General features: G+C 40.5%; 1 protein-coding gene across 1 annotated transcript in view; it reads left to right on the top strand.

Moving 5' to 3' along the window:
* The window catches only part of SPATS2L (spermatogenesis associated serine rich 2 like), a 155111-nt gene that overhangs the window by 22019 nt on the left and 113881 nt on the right, over positions 1-19211 (top strand). The window lies entirely within an intron of this gene.

The following is a 19211-nucleotide window of genomic DNA, read 5'->3' as shown; positions in this document are numbered from 1 at the left end:
TGAGGTTTTCCATTCAAGTTTGATCAGACCCATTTTGCTTATATGGCTGCATTTGTAACATAGCATGGTCTAGCTGTAGGTCAAGTAGCAGAGAAGGTTACCGTATGATCATTTATTTTTATAAGGGTGGGTAATTTCAAAGGAAAACAGACCTGATTCCCTGTGCTTCCTTCTACAGATTATAAAAATACTCTTATGTAATAAATAAATACCTCAGCTCAGTTTTCAGATAATCAATAAAAATGTCAAAAAATCCTATTGTTTTTTGAAATTTACTTTCCATGTTAACAGTGCAGACAGGCATAAGGAAATTAATATTTTGTGAAACAGCAGAGGACCTTAAATATTTTTAAAGTCTCATCTGAGCCAGTGCATGAACAACTACCTATCTGTGCTCAGTCCTTTCTCCATCTGCATCAAAGCACAGTCTTTTTTGACAAAGCATCTGATTCATGAGACAACCTTACAGTTTAATTAGCAAAGGAGTGTGCAACATGTGGCCATGTTGAATTCATCAGGTGTTTGGAAAAGGAAAGCTAACAGATATTTGATTGAGGTCTGTCCAGTGGAAACATATCACAGCTCACATCCTTTCTCAGGCTGGGATAAACCTGGGTGAAAAAAGCCTTTTTGGTTTTTTTAGTGACCTGCATTACTGTGTGTCCAGTTTCATTTATTACAGAACATAGATTCTGCAGAGGCAATGTCTTTGCACTCAGTCAGGACCCACCAAAGCAGGCACCCTTTCCTCACAGGAAATTCTCCAGGGTGACTTTGCAGGCTTGGGGTTGTGACTGGCATCTTCTGACTTAGAGGAGAATGGAGATGTATGAGTACCAGGAGAAAGCATAATATTTTTGCTTTTCAGCTCCTCTATAAGCTTTACTCCTGACACTAGAAGAATTGCACTGAAGTGTGCATCAGATCCATAAGCTCTAGTTTGAGACCTGAAAGCCTTTCTCCAAGGTCTTTTTATAACCCTGAAATTAGATGAAAAATATTATATAAATAAGACTGTAGAACGACAACCTCCCTCTTGTGCTTCAAGGGACAGACTGCTTGTTCCACCATAACACCCTGAGCACCTAAGTCAGGCAGAAGGCCAGCAGCGCTCTGACATGTTTTCAACCAAGCTTGAGGTATGTAATTCCAGTCTGAAGGACACAGCACTGAAAATGCACATTATTAGGTGAAGGTTGGCAAAATAACCTTTGCCCAGCCCTTCATGAAACACTCCTGTTTTCCTCTTGCTTGTAGAACTTTATTATTTCTATAAAACACACAGTCCTCTGTTATAATTAGATGATCCCAGGGTCACACATTTATGGAGCATGATTCTAGTTATACCAACAGTGATATCAACTGTTGTGCTGGCAGCAAGCTCTTCTGTTAGTGACACACACCCACGTCTCAGAGCAACCAAAGCCAACATGCTTCATTACTACAGACAGCAAAGAAAACACTTTCTCCTTTATTAATTCAGTGAAATTCTGTAAAGGTGAAGGGCAAGGTTAAAGTGAAAACTGAGTTAAAACAAGAATTCAAAGGTAAAATGAAGCTGGTGTGCAGAGTGCTTAAATAACCTTTATCTGCCCCAGTGTTTGTACCAAAGTAACCTCTCAGCTTCTTAAGCAAAAGGCTTTATTTGTTGTTTACCATTCAATGGCTTAGGGAAGCATTTAGTCCCACATTTTACATGTGCTGTGGTAGAGTAATAGGATTTGTGTACAACTGATAAATCAATGTGGGAATAGTGTCCCATAAAGAAAAGCTTTGTACTTCTCTCTTCCTTCAGGACAGAATGAGCAACTGAAGTAACAAATCTGGTTTCTATAGATTTCCGCCTCATGATTTATGCAAACTTTGACTTTTTTACAGTTGCAAAATTTATAAGAGTAGCTTTCCAACTATGTTCTCTGTCTTAACAAAAGCCATTCCCTCAGCCAGATGCTGAAGATAGTGTCCTCTGTCTAGCTGCCTATTTTCTCATAATTATTCCTGAATTGCCCATTCCTGCCAACTTTGTTTGAAATCTGCTAATAAATTTATATATTTATAAGTTCTCAGGACATGAGCCTACATGCACAAAAAATTGCTCCTACATTGTGACTGTTACAGTCCCATTTCCTTAGGGAGCCAGCTGATTAACCCAAAACACAGAGAATTTAAGCTGTCAGAACGTGCTTTTTACCCCCAAGGGCTAAACTTTGTCACACAGCTTGGCAAATTAGTGTGCATCCATACCAATTCAGTGACTGAGTCAGGTCAATCTTTTTGTTTGTCTGAAGGCTGGTTTGTGAAATATGCGTGGTGGTGTATAGAAAAAAGACCCGTATGTGTTGTGGAAATAGGTCCATATCCTGTAACACAGACTCATTGGAAAACAGGGCTCCAAGAAAACTTTGGAGTCTGACAGGCCATCCCTCCCTCTTCACGGTAGGCTGATACATGCTTATATCATGGTTTGTAGTCATTTGTCTTTCTTATTCTCAAATAACTCCATTATCTCCACAGGCAAGATATTTTCAGAACTTTCCTTCTGTTACCAGAAGATTTTGCTAATAATTAACAGACTTTTGAAAGTTGCAGGCTTTACTGTCAGTTATATCCAAGTGAGAGTCTGTTGGTCTCAGCATCCTAGAGGAAGATGTGTTTAATCCACTAATATACACCATCCTAGCAGGGCACATACAGACTTCTTCCCTATAGGCCTGTGAAGTATCATTCCGTAACCCAACTGCTACCTCGTTCTGTGCCTCTGGAGAGGAAGAGAGTCTGATGGACACAGGCTTTTCTGCCTGCTTCTCCCTCGAGGTGAAGCCTCTTTTCCCTCTTGTGTATCCCATTATGTCCTCATCCCCTTCTCTTTCTCCTGGCCATACCAACACTTTAATTCCTAGAGCTCTGTTGCTGTAACAAAACAAGTGGGCTAATGATTGAGATATAACTGCACACTGTTTTAAAGATACGTGCAGTGAGCACAGATATAATGCAATTAAATAATACTTTTAGTGCCTGAAGTCCGTAAGTGTTTAATGGTACTCCTTCAGTGACAAATCTATAGTGGTCACAGAAAAGCAAAATTAACTGCAGTTAAGAGACTAGCCAGAAGTATCATTGTCTGCTCATCAGTCCATCATTCTTGCCTACGTAGCTGCAAATGATACAAAGCATTCTTACCACCACTGTATCCTTCAGGGTGAGTAAACACATGCCTTGAAATAATAGTTTTGGCCACTTGTAATTGGAGGCCAGATCACTGTAAGGTCACTTATTAATAAGAGGGTTCTGGTACAGGTCTGTCCTACCTTGACACCTCAGAAAATGGGACAAGTGAGTTGGGTGCCTTCTGGGCCAAATCTAGGACTGCTAGAAATGAGTGCAATTCTGTTGAGACAAGTGGAGTCATAGTTACTTGTTAACATTTTTAATTAAACAGGCAGAGTTCATTATTACAGTGCTGTAGGGAGAAATCTAGAAATTAAATAGGTTTATAGTTATTAACAGGTTCATGGCTTTTTAAAATAAAATTGCTATGTCATTAATTCGTATGTTACCTCAAGGTTATCATGTTTTGATGCAGGTGTACTTCAGAGCAAGAGTTTTGTCCTATGCAATAACCTAGTTATGTCATTTAGCACTGAAAAATAAGACAACAGTGGTATCTGATGTATGAACAATATGCTAGTGAGCAAGTGTGTAGATAGCAGATACAAAGTGTGAAAATGTAAATCAGGTGCCTGCCAAGCCAGGACATGTGTGAAACAAATGTTATCACAGTGGTGCTGACAGGTGTTAGCAGCAGCCAGCATGTGGGTTTTCTGCTAGTGCTCTTCATTTACATCTTTCTATTAAGTGAATCCCAGCTCTCATTTTTTCATGTGGAAAGCTTCTGTCCTTTTATTTTTTGTATAACAAGAGATATTTAATGTGGTGGCGTGACTGGTTCTGGACTAGTCCAGGCCCTGTAGCCCCTGGAAAGGGATGGAGGGTCCTGCTTTCCTGCCTGCCTCCAGCTCCCTGTGTAAACCTTGAGAGTTCATCTGTCCTCACTAGCACAGATAAAAAGAGTTGAAGGTAACTGAATGCTGAAATGAAGTATGAGTTTTGTTAGATATGCAGATCTTGGGTTGACCCTCTTGAGATGCACAGCTTCTATATCAAGGAGAAAAAAGCCGTGTAGTGAGGCAGGGGGGAATGAGTTCTCTGAATTTTGGGGAGGAGGTGGAAAAAGGGAAGTAATTGAGACATTTAAAACCTCAGCCCAGCACATACATTTAGAGCAATGCAGAAGGAACCCTAGAAGCTGGACTGGGAGCAGGACATAGGGACAAGTTGTTGGAGCAATCTGAAGGTAGCCTGCTGGTTTCCATGGAGGTGAAGTGCCAGATTTCTGCTTTTTGTGCATGAGCAGGAATGTGTTCCCAAAGGACACCTGTGTACAAACATGAGACTTAATGTTTATTGTCTCTGAGCCCATTGCATCTGATTCAGTATGAAATAACTGATTTGTTTCTGGAAGATGGCAGGTGCTTTGGCATTGTTCATAATCGTGGCCTGGTGAAATCTGAGGTAAAGGCAGTTAGATACAGTGGTACCAGGGAGCCTTGGGCCCTCCATATCTTAACTTGAGGAAAAAAACACCTGTGACAGTTTATTGAGCACTCCCAGAGGGGTGGCTCTGGAGAGCCTTCAGGAAGAGCTGGGGCTGAAATGCTCTTTTCCAGTGCTGAGGTGGAACATCTGTGTTGTCCATGTTTTTTCTACCAGCTGATGCATGATAAGGGATTTCTGACATCAGGATGCTGAGACCTGAAGACATGCAAGGATCTTCACTGCCTGAGTGTCTGCTCAGAGCTTACTGAACCTGCCCAGTGCTGGTACAGCGCACACAGAGCAGGATATGCCTGGTGTGAAGATGGGCTCTTTGGGCACCTGGTTAGGAAAAAAATTCCAGGTAGGAAAGAGGAGGAGAGGATCTTTGATGCTGTGCAGTCTCTAGGGATGATATAATTGCAAACGGATCTCCTAATTTACATTTCTTTCTGTGACTTTCACCTTGTCATCAGCAACTTGGTAGCCCATGGGAGTACACTCGTAGGTGTGATGGGAGTGTTGCGGGTGATACCAGATATCTGTGGTGTAAATGATGAAGCAGCTGCCTGAAATCTGTACATTTAAAATAAAAGTTAAGGTGAAAGTCTGTCCGACTGGTTGAGCAAATAAGGAGCTGATTAGCACCAGCCCCTGACAAGTACCTTCACAGAGACCACAGGAGATTGGATTGGATAACCTCAGCACAAAGGTAACAAACCCTGCTCTTGCACTTTGTTCCTTTGTGTTGGCAACAGGATTTTGTGACCACTTTAATTGTATCTATACAAAACCAAGGTGGTCTACACCTCTGCTGCAAGATCGACAGAGTTTTCCTGTGTAGTAAGCAGCTATATGTTCCACTCACAATGGCTTGACAAAAAAGGGCTAGTTGTGGTTTGTAGTCTTCTGAACACTGGACTCGAGCTTTTCAGTTATCATTTGTAAGCATTGCAATGAAGGACTTGGAAGCCATTCTTCTGTCTCAAAACTTATCTGTTGTAGTCAAAGGTGACAATAGGAAGCTTTTGAAAAATACTTCTCTAGAATATTTTTTTCAGTTAAGTTTTCTTGCATTTGGCAAGGATCAAGATGGTACTGGACAGGTGTTATCCTGTCGTGTAGGGTTTACTTGGGGAGGAGGAGATCATACAGTGAAATGCAGGGTCTGTATGTTGGTAGAAATTCCCAGATAGACCACTGTGTGAAGTAACACTGGAAGGGACTGAGGGGCCATCTAAATGAGCAATTGCACATGCATTCCCAGTAAGATTCTGCAGCTCAGTGAAGTAGAGTGATTGTTGTACATGTAAGCAAGGAACATCATGTGTTTGTAGGGAGGAGACATTAAAGTTATAAACAGCATTAGCAAAATCATTCCACGAATAACTTGTTTGGGTCTTTGGTGTCCATGCATTTAAAAGTCTGCTGGGCATTTGGAATACATGTAGAAAGAAAAATTATTTCAGAACTAGGAAGGACTTTTCAGTGAGGGATTTAAGACTCACTTCGTTTCAGTCTTGGTTTAGAGAGGACTTGCTTTCTACTAATATATAATTGGGGAAAATACTTCTGATAGCTTTCAGTTTAGCAGAGGATGATAAGTAGGATCTAATATTTGGAAGCTAAAGCTAGACAATTTCAGGTGAGGACTGTATCACAGGATTTTAGCTGTGAAAGACCAATTTAATTTGCATGTGATGGTCTTCAGGTGGGAAGTATCTGGAATCCCAGACTAGATTTCCCAAATACCTACTCTAGCTCACATGAAAGTTAGGTACGTAGATGGAGAAAAGGAAGTAGAATGTACAGGAAAAAAGATGAAAAAAACAAGCAGGAGATTCCAGGTGATGCTTTCTCAGCATGAGAAGAACAGAGTATTTATCCCATGTGTCATGTAGACTGTTCTCCTATGTATGTATCCTCAATGGGTGCGTCTCATTGTCTGATCCATGCAGGCCTGAGGTACCTAACCCAGCGTCTGGTTGAGGAGAGAGAATCCTTTAGGGTGTTCCCCAGGAGCATTTGCTGACAACTTAAGTCTCTGTCTTTCCAATAGGACCTTTCAGTAGGTTCAGCATGATTTTCAGCTGTTAGGATCTTGCTCTATGAAATGCAGGTTGTACAGCTGTGTCACTCACAGCCAGTGGCTGAGCTATGCTTTTTTGGTATTTATTGGGTTGTTACTTATTAGGCTGCTGTCTGCCTTTCTGCTTGTTGCCTTCCAGTTCCCCTACTCAACTGAGCAAAAACATTCCCACATATCAGTAGGTGGATATAGCTCTAATAGACAGGTCATGCATTCATAACCAGAGTGCTGCCCCTTCACTCATTTTAATTATTTCCTGTAGCAGGCTGCAACCTTGTCATATTCCCCTACATTGCCAAAAACAAGATCAAAGCTGATTGACTCTTTTGGTAGCCTTGTAACTCATCTTAAATGGCAGTAATGTTACCTAAAGAGAGAGTCGACAGCATAAAGGAACACCTTATGAGATCTTCTAATAAAGAGCTGCATCAATTTTTGCCATGTGAGAATCTAACCCATTGTATGGGAATCAGTTTTATATATATATATATCAGATTATATAAAATATAATAGATATTTTTTATATATATATAAAAAATATATATTTTTCTAGATGTACCGTAAGTCCTGGGTCCTGCGAACACGTACACGTGCATAATTTTACTTGCTGGTCGGTGCCATTGCTCTGTGATTGTCTGTCCCCTAATTCAAACAGAATAACATTACAAAAGGTATTGCTAAATAAAGAGCTGTAAAAGTCTGTGTTGGAAGTGGTATCCAAGATCTATTTCCCCCCAAAATATAGAACCCATTCAAGTCATCTAGAAATGCCTGTGGTCATTGTTAAGTCTGTTGTGTAATCTGATGGCTAAACACACACACAGAGCTATGTATTCCATGTTTTTAAATATTCTCAGTTTAGCACAGCTTTTGTCCATGGGCAGCAAACATTGGTGTCTCAAGAGGCAGTTTACATTTGGAGTAATTAAAAAAGGTTACTGCTAGTGTTGAAATAGAGTTTGATTATGTTGTAGCATAAACCAGATTTTTCTTCCTGTGGCAAGACCCTTCCAGCTTCAGATTTAAAAACCTTAGGCCCTGATCCAGTCTTTCCAATGCTTTTGCTGACAGCTGGAATAGGCCTTCAGTGCTCACACTGGCCCGCTACCTGCTAAATCCTTGGCTCCTCCGTTTTCTGGCATCTTCTGCAATAGATGAGATGATACAAAAAAAAATGCCTTGGCTTCTAGTTGAAATTTCACATATGGTAAAATGAGCTCAGCACTTAGCTATGGGTTGGGGTTTTTTTTCCTCAATCCTCCCTCCTGGTGACAATTCCAAGAGCATATTTGGAAAATGGAAGCAGAAAATAGGAAAAACTTAAGCAAGTAGGGGAGATCTGAAAGTATGGCGGTTTTGATACAAGCATAATGTGTCAAGCAGAAAAACCTCTTCAAACCATCTCTGCAAACTCACAGAAGAAAATATGATGCATGGTGTTTGTGCAAAAGATGAAGAATCTGGAATGTTCATGCTTTGAGCTAATTTAGAGGTATCTGTGCTGGCTGATACAGGGGCAATAGCATGAATGAGGGTTAGAACCTATTAGTTAGTCAACACTTGCTGGAAGCAGAAATAGAATGAAGCACTAACAGACCCAATAGGACAGGAAACATCTGTCATACTGACACAGTCAGCATTGTAACTGAAAAGGACCTTACCTTGCAGTCTTTGCTTGGGCAGGCTGAAGAATTTTAAGTTGAACTATATAGTTAACATTTTAGAGAGCACATCCCAACTTTTTGCATCAATGACAACTATGTGTTATTTTAAGCTAATCTTTGATGAACTTTGATCCTGAATATTTGGTGGGATTTTTTAAGCTGTCCTCTTGATAGACCACTACTAAATGTCTTCCTCACTCATATACACATTTGCAGTTCAGTCACTGAATTAAAAAAAATAAATTCATGTAGTCATGGCCATTAAGTCTAAATGTTTATCCTTTTTTAAATGCTGTATTTCTAAAGTCACTAAGTACGGGTCTTTTTAAGTGACAAAAAAAGCAAAATTGCTGCTGAAAATCAGGCACTGAATTTATAGAGATACACCAAAGTACAGTAAACACAGTGAGTCCAAGTCCATCATCAGTTCCACTCTGTGGGGTAGTAATAGAAAGGAACTTGCTTGTTAAGACCATGTGCAGGTGGGATCACCAGATCACTTTACACAGGCTTACCGAGTGATAATCTCAGCTCAATATGTAATTACCACTCAAGTCTCAGCATCTGTCAGGACATGCATGTTTTTGACAAAGCTTGTAACAGACATATATCTGCTTTTGAGCCCACTGTTAATTTCCTTTTCTTTTATAACTACTGCTGCTTTATACTACAAGATCATACTGCTTGAGCTGAATGTAACAAAATTAGCATCAGTATACGATTTGGAAGAATGAAAGAACTTTTCAGATGACAAACATTAAAGAGCTGATAAATGCTCCCTGACAAACATCGCTGCTATGAAGCTTTGTTTACATGCTTTATTTAATGGGCAAATGATTAACCAGTGGTCTGTATCAAAAACCTCTTTTAATCTGGCTTGATCCTACTGGTTATCTAGTAATTTAGGAGAGTGCTCCTAGCCATTCTGCAAGTCTGGGGGAAGAACAGACCCATGAGATTTCAGAGATATAAGCAAGTTCCTGGTAGCTGCAAATAAGAAATGTATTATAATGTCTTCACATTAGGTTGTATTTAGCGTTCCAAATATATCCCTCTGTGGGAGATGTGCTCTTGCTGTGCATCTCCCCAGGGACACCAGGCTCTTCCAAGGTCACGCTGTGCTTCCAGTTTTGCTCTGCAGTGTGCTTTCCTCACTGACGTGCGGTGTCAGCACTCTGCCCGCAGCAGGGCTTTGCATGCACCCGAGGGAGAGGCCGAATGGAGTTGAATGCTTTAACGCGCCCTGGCACATTGGCATACTTCAGACTTTTCTCTGAAACCATTATGGTTGATGCCTCACTCTTGAATGCAAAGATCAAACAGCCATGAATACCATCTGGGCAATTCTTCTGAAGAGGAGGGTGCTGGGTCCCTGATGAGACTCGAGACAGACGAATCTGTTGATCGTGGATACACACAAACACTGTCTTTGGGGATGAAAGGAACTGGTTATCTGTGTAGCTGGGGCAGGGCCACTACCACAGTGGTCTATCCAGCAGACAGCTTCCCCAGTATAACTCACTGTTGATGTGGATGCAGTCACAAAAGAGCTGTGTATTGTCACGGTAGCACGTCCACCAAATGTCCTAGGAGTATGTACCCCATGTGACGGGAGCTGAGAGGGAAGGGACAGCCTTTTCAAATCTTCTATAGTAAGTCTGTCCCTGATATGGGACTCTGGCTAGATACCGTGGCTGCAGTGGATTTGTGCTTGGGTTGAAATTACCTTTAACCTTTACAGAAGAATTGACTAAAGGAAGCAAAAGCTTTTTGATCCATAAACTCACTTACTCTGAAATCAATACCTACATTTCCTGGAATTCCTTGGCAATGAGGACTGGGGATTTCTTGAAATTGAATCTCATCAGCCACAACATTTACTTTTGCTGGAATAGTATTACATAGGTCCATCCTGGGACCATGTTATCTTACTAATGCAAAAATTAAATCAGACTGATGTGTTTTAAACCAACATTTTTATCTGAATGTTCCCAGTTCTTAGTACAGCATTGGTATATGCAGTGAGATTTTTATTAATTTTCATGAGAAGGATGGGCTGAAGTCCAGTGATTTGTTAGACTTTAGCATGACTTTTGCATATAAATGTCCTAAAATACAGGAATTGTTGTTCTTCAGGCGTATGATAGCTGGAACTGCCTGAGATCACCTTAATACTAAGTTTGTGTCCCGCTTCTGCAGCAGCACAATGAACTCTGTTGTCTCTGTTTCCTCGTAAATGTTGGTTGTTTAAACAAGTGACACTAGCATCTAAGAATTATTAAAGTTTTAGTAATTATTTTAGATCAGATGGAAAAGCAAAATTTTGCCCTTGCAAATTGTTCTTTGAAATGTATGATATAATGACTAATTGCTGGGACTTAATCGAATAGTTAAAGGAACTGCTGGTACTGATAACACTAGAGTTGAAATATTTTTATTATGGCCAACATGATTCAGTTTTAAGTGCTATTTATTTTGCTTTTGTGAGAACTCTTGGTATATTTGATGTATCTGAAACCAGTAGGGAATTGTTAGGGTATAGGATGTGTTTAACAGGTCATCCGATAAGTTGCTGTTTCCCACAAGGACTTGATGACAGGAGAAAATTTTTTGTTGCATGGGCTTACACAAGGTATCTGAATTTTTGCAGTGTACTGTGGTACAACTTTGTGAAATGAGCCGCTAGCAAAATGAGTTCTGAGAATCTGTATAATTAAACTGCTGAGAGCTGTAAAACCACTATGTTAAAGTACGACGTGTACTTATTGTAAAGGAGGATCTGTAAAGTTTCTGGAATAGAATCTAGTTACAAATTGCCCATAGTTTTTTGAACTCTTATGCAAAGTGGTTTCATATTTAGAAATTGTCAGTTTGGGGTTGATAGTAGCTTTTTAAAAAAAATTATGCGTCTGTCCTCTCTTGATACAACCTCTTCATTCACATCTATCCAGTGGAAGTTAAAACTATTAAGCGAGATAGGGATCTGAGATTCCTCTTCTTGCTTCTATTAATGTACAGTAAGTTTTTGGTACAACTAAACAATGATGTGACAGTTTATAATGTGATACATTACAAAGTATTTAAAGCTTTGTCGTTAATTGCTTTATATATGGACTGTGACTGATCTTCCATGATGCAGGTCTCTGACATGGAAAAGAGGTGTGAGGGAATGACGTAGATCTTTCTTGGCCTATGAGTGTGGATTTGTAGGGGAAGACTGTGGAGATTACTGGAACCATGAGCACTCAGTTGCTTAGCAAGTAGGCAAGAGGAGGCTTCCTCATTCCAATACCCTAGTATAAACTCATACAAAGGTTATTCAGGTTTTTACACAGGGAAAAGAAACTGAATCATCATTACCCATACAGCAACATTTGATTGCCTTTAGGAAATGGATTTTGCCACCTGCCACCAAACAGAGTAATAAATCCCAGGTTTCCAGTAAGTCAACTCCTGTACTAGGACACAATCTAAGATGTGTGTGTTATTCTGAATCTGGCCACTAAATGTTTGACAGAGGTTTTAGATAAAAGGTAACATATATGTAGTGAGGCTGCCTTGTTTTTCTTGAGTCACAGAACTGGAATAACAGGACGCCTTTGTCACCATTCACTGAGCTGCTCATTTGCATGTGGAATTCATTTGCATGCCATTAGCATTTGGGGGGGAGCGCTGGGAAGCGTCTGGGAGGATCTGCACTCCATGCAGAACGTATCTCTGGCTGCAGTTGGTGGGAACAAAATTAGCTTGGCCTGTGGGAAAAATTGACAAATTAAGCTTGGCTTCACAAAAATGTCTCTCAACTGTACATTTTTGTTTGGAAAAATGCAGCAGTGCCATGTAGGTAAGGCGTAGATGTTAGGTATTGGTAGGAAGGAGAATTTCATTGCAAATCGCCTTCTGCATTGCATAGCTACCTTCCATATATGGGAAGTTCTTTGGGATTCACTTCTTCTGTCTTAGAAACACTTTTCTCGTTTATTGAAAGGCTCTGTAGAGTCCAAAGTTTTGTTCCTTATTATGCTAACCTGGTTTGTGATCTTGTATGAAAGAGACTTTTTCAAAAATGGCCTGTGAATGCTTTCTGGGCTTCTGAAATATACACCAGCTACACACTTGTCAGCAAAACGTTCCTTCGGTTTAATAAGTACAGGAGTCAGGAAAACTTGTCTGGTGTTTACCAGGACCAAACAGTCTGGTGGAACAAGCATCCAAAGTAGTGAACCGTGGCTAGAGTGACGTAAATGTTTGTGGACAGTCTCAAAGCTGCTCTCTTGGGGTGAATGTTAGTGACGCTTCCATGTCTCATGATGGATTCATTCAAACTTTAAGTCACTGGAAAAAATACTCTCCAAAAAATATGCACACAGTCCTACTGACTCAAAATCTTGTAATAGCAGCATGCATATAAAAAGAAAAAAAAAAAAAGTTGTAGTTATTTTGTGATCTTAAAAATCAAATGTTGACAGAAAATATCATGGATTCTGACTGAACACATGGTCATTTCAGCTTGTCCAGGACACTTAGCTTCCCTGTGGCTCAGTTAAAGACTAGGATCTGGGATGTCTGTGAGTGAAGGAGGTGGCCCCTGTTGCATATAACCAAAAAGGATTTGGAGCAATTGGTGATGTTAGACTGTAGAAAGGATATTTGTGTTAAATTACTGTATTTGGTAAATCATTCTTTTAAAAAATATATATTTCAAAGATGATAAAAGGGTGGTGGTGGTGATTTATTTACTTATTTCTATAACTGCTTTAATTTCTAGACTGGCACTGAAACTATCTAATCTTAATTAGTAAAAGACTACTGTCTGAGCAAACAGAGCAGCGCCTTTTAGGACTGCACCTGAGGTTAATACATTAGGGCATTTTCAACACAGTCAAGCAGTAAAAGTAATTGCTCAGCTTGTGCAGTTGTGATGTGAGTGTTCTTGGCAAGGAATAGCCAGTTCTGGATTTGATGAGCCTTCCGATGTGATTTTGGTCAACTTTTACTTGATCTTTCTGTGCCTCAGAGACATCTGTTCAAGAAGCTGATCATTTTCCTAGATTTGTTCGTTTGGTTGTTTTGTAAGTATCATATACTCTTTCAGGCAAAGCTGTCTCCTTCCTACTCATTATTTGTATATCAACTGCCACAGTATGTCCTCATAGGTGCTGTTGTAATACAGAGCTCACTGCTATTAATAGTTATAAAGAATTCCCATTCGTATGAGCGGGAGGAACTGAGCCTCAGTAAAACCAGGGAAAAGGCTTGATTGGGTGAGGTGGAGGGTATGCTGGCTTCATGCTAGCGTCATCCAGAGAAACATTTAACAGTCTGCAGCAGGAAGCAGGGCTGGGCATTGTGTAAACCTCCAGGGTGTTTTTTCATGTGAGAGAATTTCAGATTCAGGATGAGCTTTAAATTCTACATTTCGTTCAGGCACCTGGAATGTTTTATTTATGTTGCATGTAGTATCTACAATGAGGGTTTAAGGGAGTTCAGTTTAGGGCGGGAGTGGGAGAGGAAGAAATACATCTGTTGAAAAATTCTCCATTTCTTCAAAGATGCTGGCCACATGACCAGTGGCAGGCATCTCCTATATAGGGAATACTTGCATACATGCTTATAGATAAGCAACCCCCCCCTACTGAGATGCTCTCTGCTAAGAAATGCATAGCAATATGCTTAAGCAAGGAACTGATAAATCCATCACAAAATAGTGGCTTGCCATTTTCTCCGTGCAATTTTTTTTTAAACATGTATGCATGTTCTTTGTATGCAGGAATACATAACCTCACATGCTATTTTAAGCATGTGGACAATACACACCAGCTTACAAATCAGTAAAACCCTAAGTGCTTAGGTAGTATCAAGCTTGAAGATTAATTTGCAGCAGAAGCTGCTGCTAGCTGGACACTGAAATGGACATTAGTTTCCGCTTTCTCCTTCAGTGGGTACTAAGAGGAATATGGATGCCTCAAGCTTGACATTACATGAAATTGTTATTAGGATGTGGATTCCAAATTTTGTGCCTTTTGGGTTCTATTCTTTTAGATTTAAGCCTATAAAGCCAGACCTTGGAAAGGTCTGATTGTTGCTGATTTACATCAGCTACAGATCTGGTTCAGGGGACACACTGGCATACTAACTTGTACAAATCCCACTATGAAGCGGTTATCGTCAGTTCCTGTATTCCTGTGGTGACTAACTTCAATTTTCATGGTGTGCTGTAAAATGTAGTTAACACAGTTAACCTAAAGTCACTTCTGAAAAACTGTTTTCACAAGGGAGGTTACTTAAGTTTGAAAGATATACAGGCACTTAGCAATGGCAGGTAAATCCCTCACTGGATTTGAAAATCCTATTTGGTGCTTACTCCTTGTTGGCTTCCATGGGAATTGAGCTTGTTTGTGTTTTTGAAAAATCCCGTGGGTACTTATATGCATCTTTATCTACTTAAAATTCTGGCTGTTGACAGTTTTGAAAGTATCATTTGCTAGCTAGCAAACTGGAGAGTTGATTTGTGTTCCTGTCCTGGATTTCAGTGATTGCTAACATGGTCCTGTCTACAGGGTGTAATTTATTCTTTTGTTCAGCATGAAGATTACCTTCTGGCAAATGCCAGTTGATTGATTTGTTATTTATTTTGCATTTATGATATTTCTTCTGCTGCATTTTAAGGTGTGTGTCAGCTGCATGGGACAGAAAGGATTTCTGTGCCTGGAAGTTAAAGGCATACAACAGGAAACAATGTTTACATATGTGGTTCCTATTGCATTGAGCAAATTTTCACAAAACCAGAGTCTGACCTTTAGAGTTGACAGCACTGTATTTAATGTGCTTGTAGTTTATTTGAAGGCTTCACTGATTTTTATTTTAGCTTTTAATATCTGACACATTTCCATTACTAAGGGATTCTGCCAAAAGCAATCCAAATCACAATTGAAAAGGAAAAGATGCAGAGTCAAACGCATCACCCCCTGTTCACTGTTCATGGAAAATCTGTATGAATGGGGATATCAGATATCTGCCTAGGCTGAGAGGTGAGTGATTTTTAGAAAGAGTATCAGCCAGCTTGCTCATGTGAAAAGTGTCTCTCTTCTAAAGGTCAAGTAAGTAACTAGAAGTGCAGGGTGAGGTTTACTTTAGGAAGTGTTGGTTGTGAAGAAACTGACAGATCATGAAAGTCATCCAGCAAAACAAGTTGGATTTGAGTAATTTATGAAAGTTACAGAGTAATTTATTCATTGAGAGCTGGCAAGAAGCAGTAGCCACGGTTGTTGGTCTTGCTGCAATGATACTCTGCAGGGATAGGCAGCCAAGACAGGACAGACAACTGAAGCTGGCACTGGCTGCTTGGCAAAAGAGCTCAGATGGGTTTTAGCCCTCTGGATAAAGTTTGCTTACTGCAGTTCCAGACCCAGAACTGCTTTGAGACAGCAAAGCTTCATTAGGAAACAAAGTCACAAAAACTGCAAATAGAGAGGAAGACATCACCTGATCTCCTGCTAGCCTTTCTAACGGGGAAGGTCCAAGACCTTGGAGCAAAACAGAAGAATTTTTGTGTCTGTACTGGGTCTTACCAAATGTCCATCCAGCCTATTATTCTTCTTGGCCTTTCGGCTAAGACTGTCATTTTCTTGTCTGTTTAGTATCTGATAGGTCTTTGCTGTGAGGACTTGCTATTAAATAGCCCTGTGGAGCTGGGCTGTGGCCTGTAGGCTTGCTTTGTCTTTCCCCTGCACCAAAACCCCTCAGTGACCCATCACAGTAGAGTACAGCAGGAGAATAAGGTGAACAAGGCAGGGAAAACATTGCTTCCCTGTATATTCTCCCATCCTCCAGCTGTTTGCAGCTCAGCGATTTCCTAAACCAATGGCATTATCCTTGTGGTAAGCACTTGATGGAATCCAACAGTCCTCTCAACAGACTCTTCATCTCTTTGAGAAGCTAGGGATGCATGTGGTAATTAAGAACAATATCTTTTGCTGGCTTTCTCCCTGGACCTCAGTGGATTGCTGAGCTGCAGTGTGCAGGTATGGTGGGATTTTAGAGGCTGACAGGAGCAAGCTTGAATGTGAATTGTACGAAGTGTCTGTCAGAGACTGCCAAGGACCAGAACCATCTGTGGGGCCTGCCTCTAAAACAAAGGCTGACCTGCCAGGTGGTGCTGCGAAGACTGTGGTCACAAGGACTGTGTACAGTAGAGCTGCTAGTTTATAAACGTGCACATGACATCAGGCGAGAAGTGAGCTGGTGGTATGTGAAACAGGAGGAGCCTGTGGGGACTTGCACTGCCAGAAACCCAGAAGGCAGAAAATGGAGGCTGGAGGGCCTGTTACCTGGATAGAGAACTTAAAAATGTTGCAGAGCCAATGGGCCCCACATCATGCAGCATTGCTGACTGAAATGAGGGAGTTATTTGGCTTCAGAGATGAGTAAGACTGTACAAATACAGAAAAATAGTGCTGGAAATGGAATTTCTGCCAAATTCAAAATTAGCAACTGTGAGTGACAATTGTTAGCAGATGTCAGGTTTCTATTTATTTACTTGTTTTCTGGAATGTTTATAGGTTTCATTTTCATCCTTTTTTTGTATGTTAGTCTTTCAAATTTTCTCATGTAAGGTGCAGAGAATTTGTATACCAGATCTTTAAATGGCAACATTGAGGCATCTGGGTGAGATTGTATATGACAAGGAAGTTTCTGTGTATGTTTATTGCTGCTGAATATCTTGTTTGTTTACAGAGTGAAATGTTAGTAAACAACTCAAGTGATAGGCAGAATAACCAGTCTACCCTCTCTGGGCTAGTGTCAACCATTATCACCCACCTAATTTCTTTGGAGAGCCTGCTGATAAAATTAACACTCCTCCAAAAACTAAGTAGCTGTTAGACAAGAAGTCTGGGCCCTAGCAAGGCAATGGCAAAACCATTCCACTCCCCTGGAAGAGAAGAGCAAGGACTTGCAACTTCAGCATGCTGCTGAGCCGCAGCAGCTCAGTGCCCTGGAGCCGTCCAGTGAGCTGGTGTCTGCAGTGCAATTGCCAGAACTGTGGATGTCCACTGATTCTCCACATTTTCAAGAAAGCATGAAGGGGAAAGGAAGAGCTGTATCATTTTGCTTCCAAGATAGTCCTTTCACATGGCTGTTGTGACACTGTTCTTGGTCCAATGAACACTGCAGAAATCTATGTTAGCAGCTGTTTTCCCTATCAAAGCATTTTCCATGGATGAGAGTGTCAGCTGGCTGAAAACTCTCTCCAACCACTTGACTTTCCATGATGGGGGTGTTACTTTCATCACCAATAAAATATGAAAACCTTTGGATGTGGTATTACCTGGCTTACTCACACATCCTGGTAAAATTTCCAACAGCTTTTTTTGTGACTGTCAGCTTAATTTAAATCTCCTAATTTTTCTGTGCAGGGAAATAAGCAATACAAGCTGAAGGGTGGATTTTCAATGGGCTTATTCCCCAACAGGGCATATACTTTGTGTGCTGAGTTGGGGGGAGATGAAATAGGATGGCACAGGAATGGACACAAGCTTGCTTCTCTGTAGTTTCAAAGGAAATTTAAAAATTTGTTCTCAATTTATGTGCAACTTCCTTGTGTAGGCAGCTGGACCCTTGGCAAGGACTGTGTCCTTCTTCACTTCAGACGTCTTGAGAGAATTTTACTTGTGACTCTTTGTTTTCATTCAATTTTAGAAATATATGGAAGAGGGGGGCGGGGAGTAAGTTCAGCAGCCTACTTCAAGAAAACAGAAAGGTGGACTGGAGAGGACACTATTCTGGGAGGCCAGAGACATAGGTCCTATCCCCATATCTGTCATTTGATGCCTAACTGAAGGCAAATCACTTTAGGTCTCTCTTTCTTTTATGTTTTCTTCTCATGCTTTTTTTTCCTTGCCTATTGAGCATTTGAAAGCACAGTACCTAGTGCAATAGAAACTAGAGGTCTGGGTGGGGCTGCCGTTACTGATAATCATGATGACAGTGTCTCTACAGTGTTTCAGCTGTATAACATCTGCCATTCCTTGCCCATTCCTATTTGGCAGCAGCAGCAGCTTGGTTTTCTTACATATATTGTCAAAAAAGTAAATTTTGGTGATCTGGGAAGTTCTACAATAGTGAATACTTTGACCAGCATCCTGAATTCAGATAACTCTGTTTAGCATTCCCATGCTAGTTAAACTGTCCTCAGGCTTAACCTGTCATTCAGGTGCTTTTTGACATCTTAATTCTCTCCTGGATAAAAGGTGTTACAAAGATATCCTAGATACAAAGGTGTTACTGAATGCATGCCCAGATAACCTCTCTATTGCAAGTACTATCATGTGTTTGACACTGCTGTGGAGTATATGGAGAACAAGTGCTATACTAGAAGACATGTAATCTTCCTGAAGCCTTTTTATGAAATAATAATTAGGTACTTCATAATGTTCCTTTCTTTTGGTGGGCATTGAGACAAAATTGTGGAATTAACACTTGATAAATATCTTTTTTATCTTGATGGGTGAAATTGTAACTCCAGGCAAGACAGCAAGAAGATCTGTCAAAGACTCAAATGGAGACAAGAGCTCACCTTCTTATTTAAATCTTGTTGCAAAAAAGAGATTTGAATTTGAGGCTGCAAGCCACTGTCTGCAGCTATTGTTTATTCTGCTTATTTGGTGCTCTATTATCTTGCAGAGACTGGAAGATAGTTACATAGTTTTCAATACACAGATACTCAAAAGCCTGTCTTCATTTCAATGCTGGCATTCTCTCAGCCATAGGCAGGGGTGCCATTGCCTGGCACTGTCTGCATCTGCCCGTGGAATGTCAACTGCTGCCTGTGCTGTCAGACTGCTCTGCTTAGTTGGCTCCGACTG

The sequence above is a fragment of the Strix aluco genome, chromosome 6 (genome assembly GCF_031877795.1).
Source record: "Strix aluco isolate bStrAlu1 chromosome 6, bStrAlu1.hap1, whole genome shotgun sequence".
NCBI lineage: Eukaryota > Metazoa > Chordata > Aves > Strigiformes > Strigidae > Strix > Strix aluco.
The sequence above is the reverse complement of the archived record's forward strand: the minus strand, read 5'-3'. Positions and strand labels throughout refer to the sequence as shown.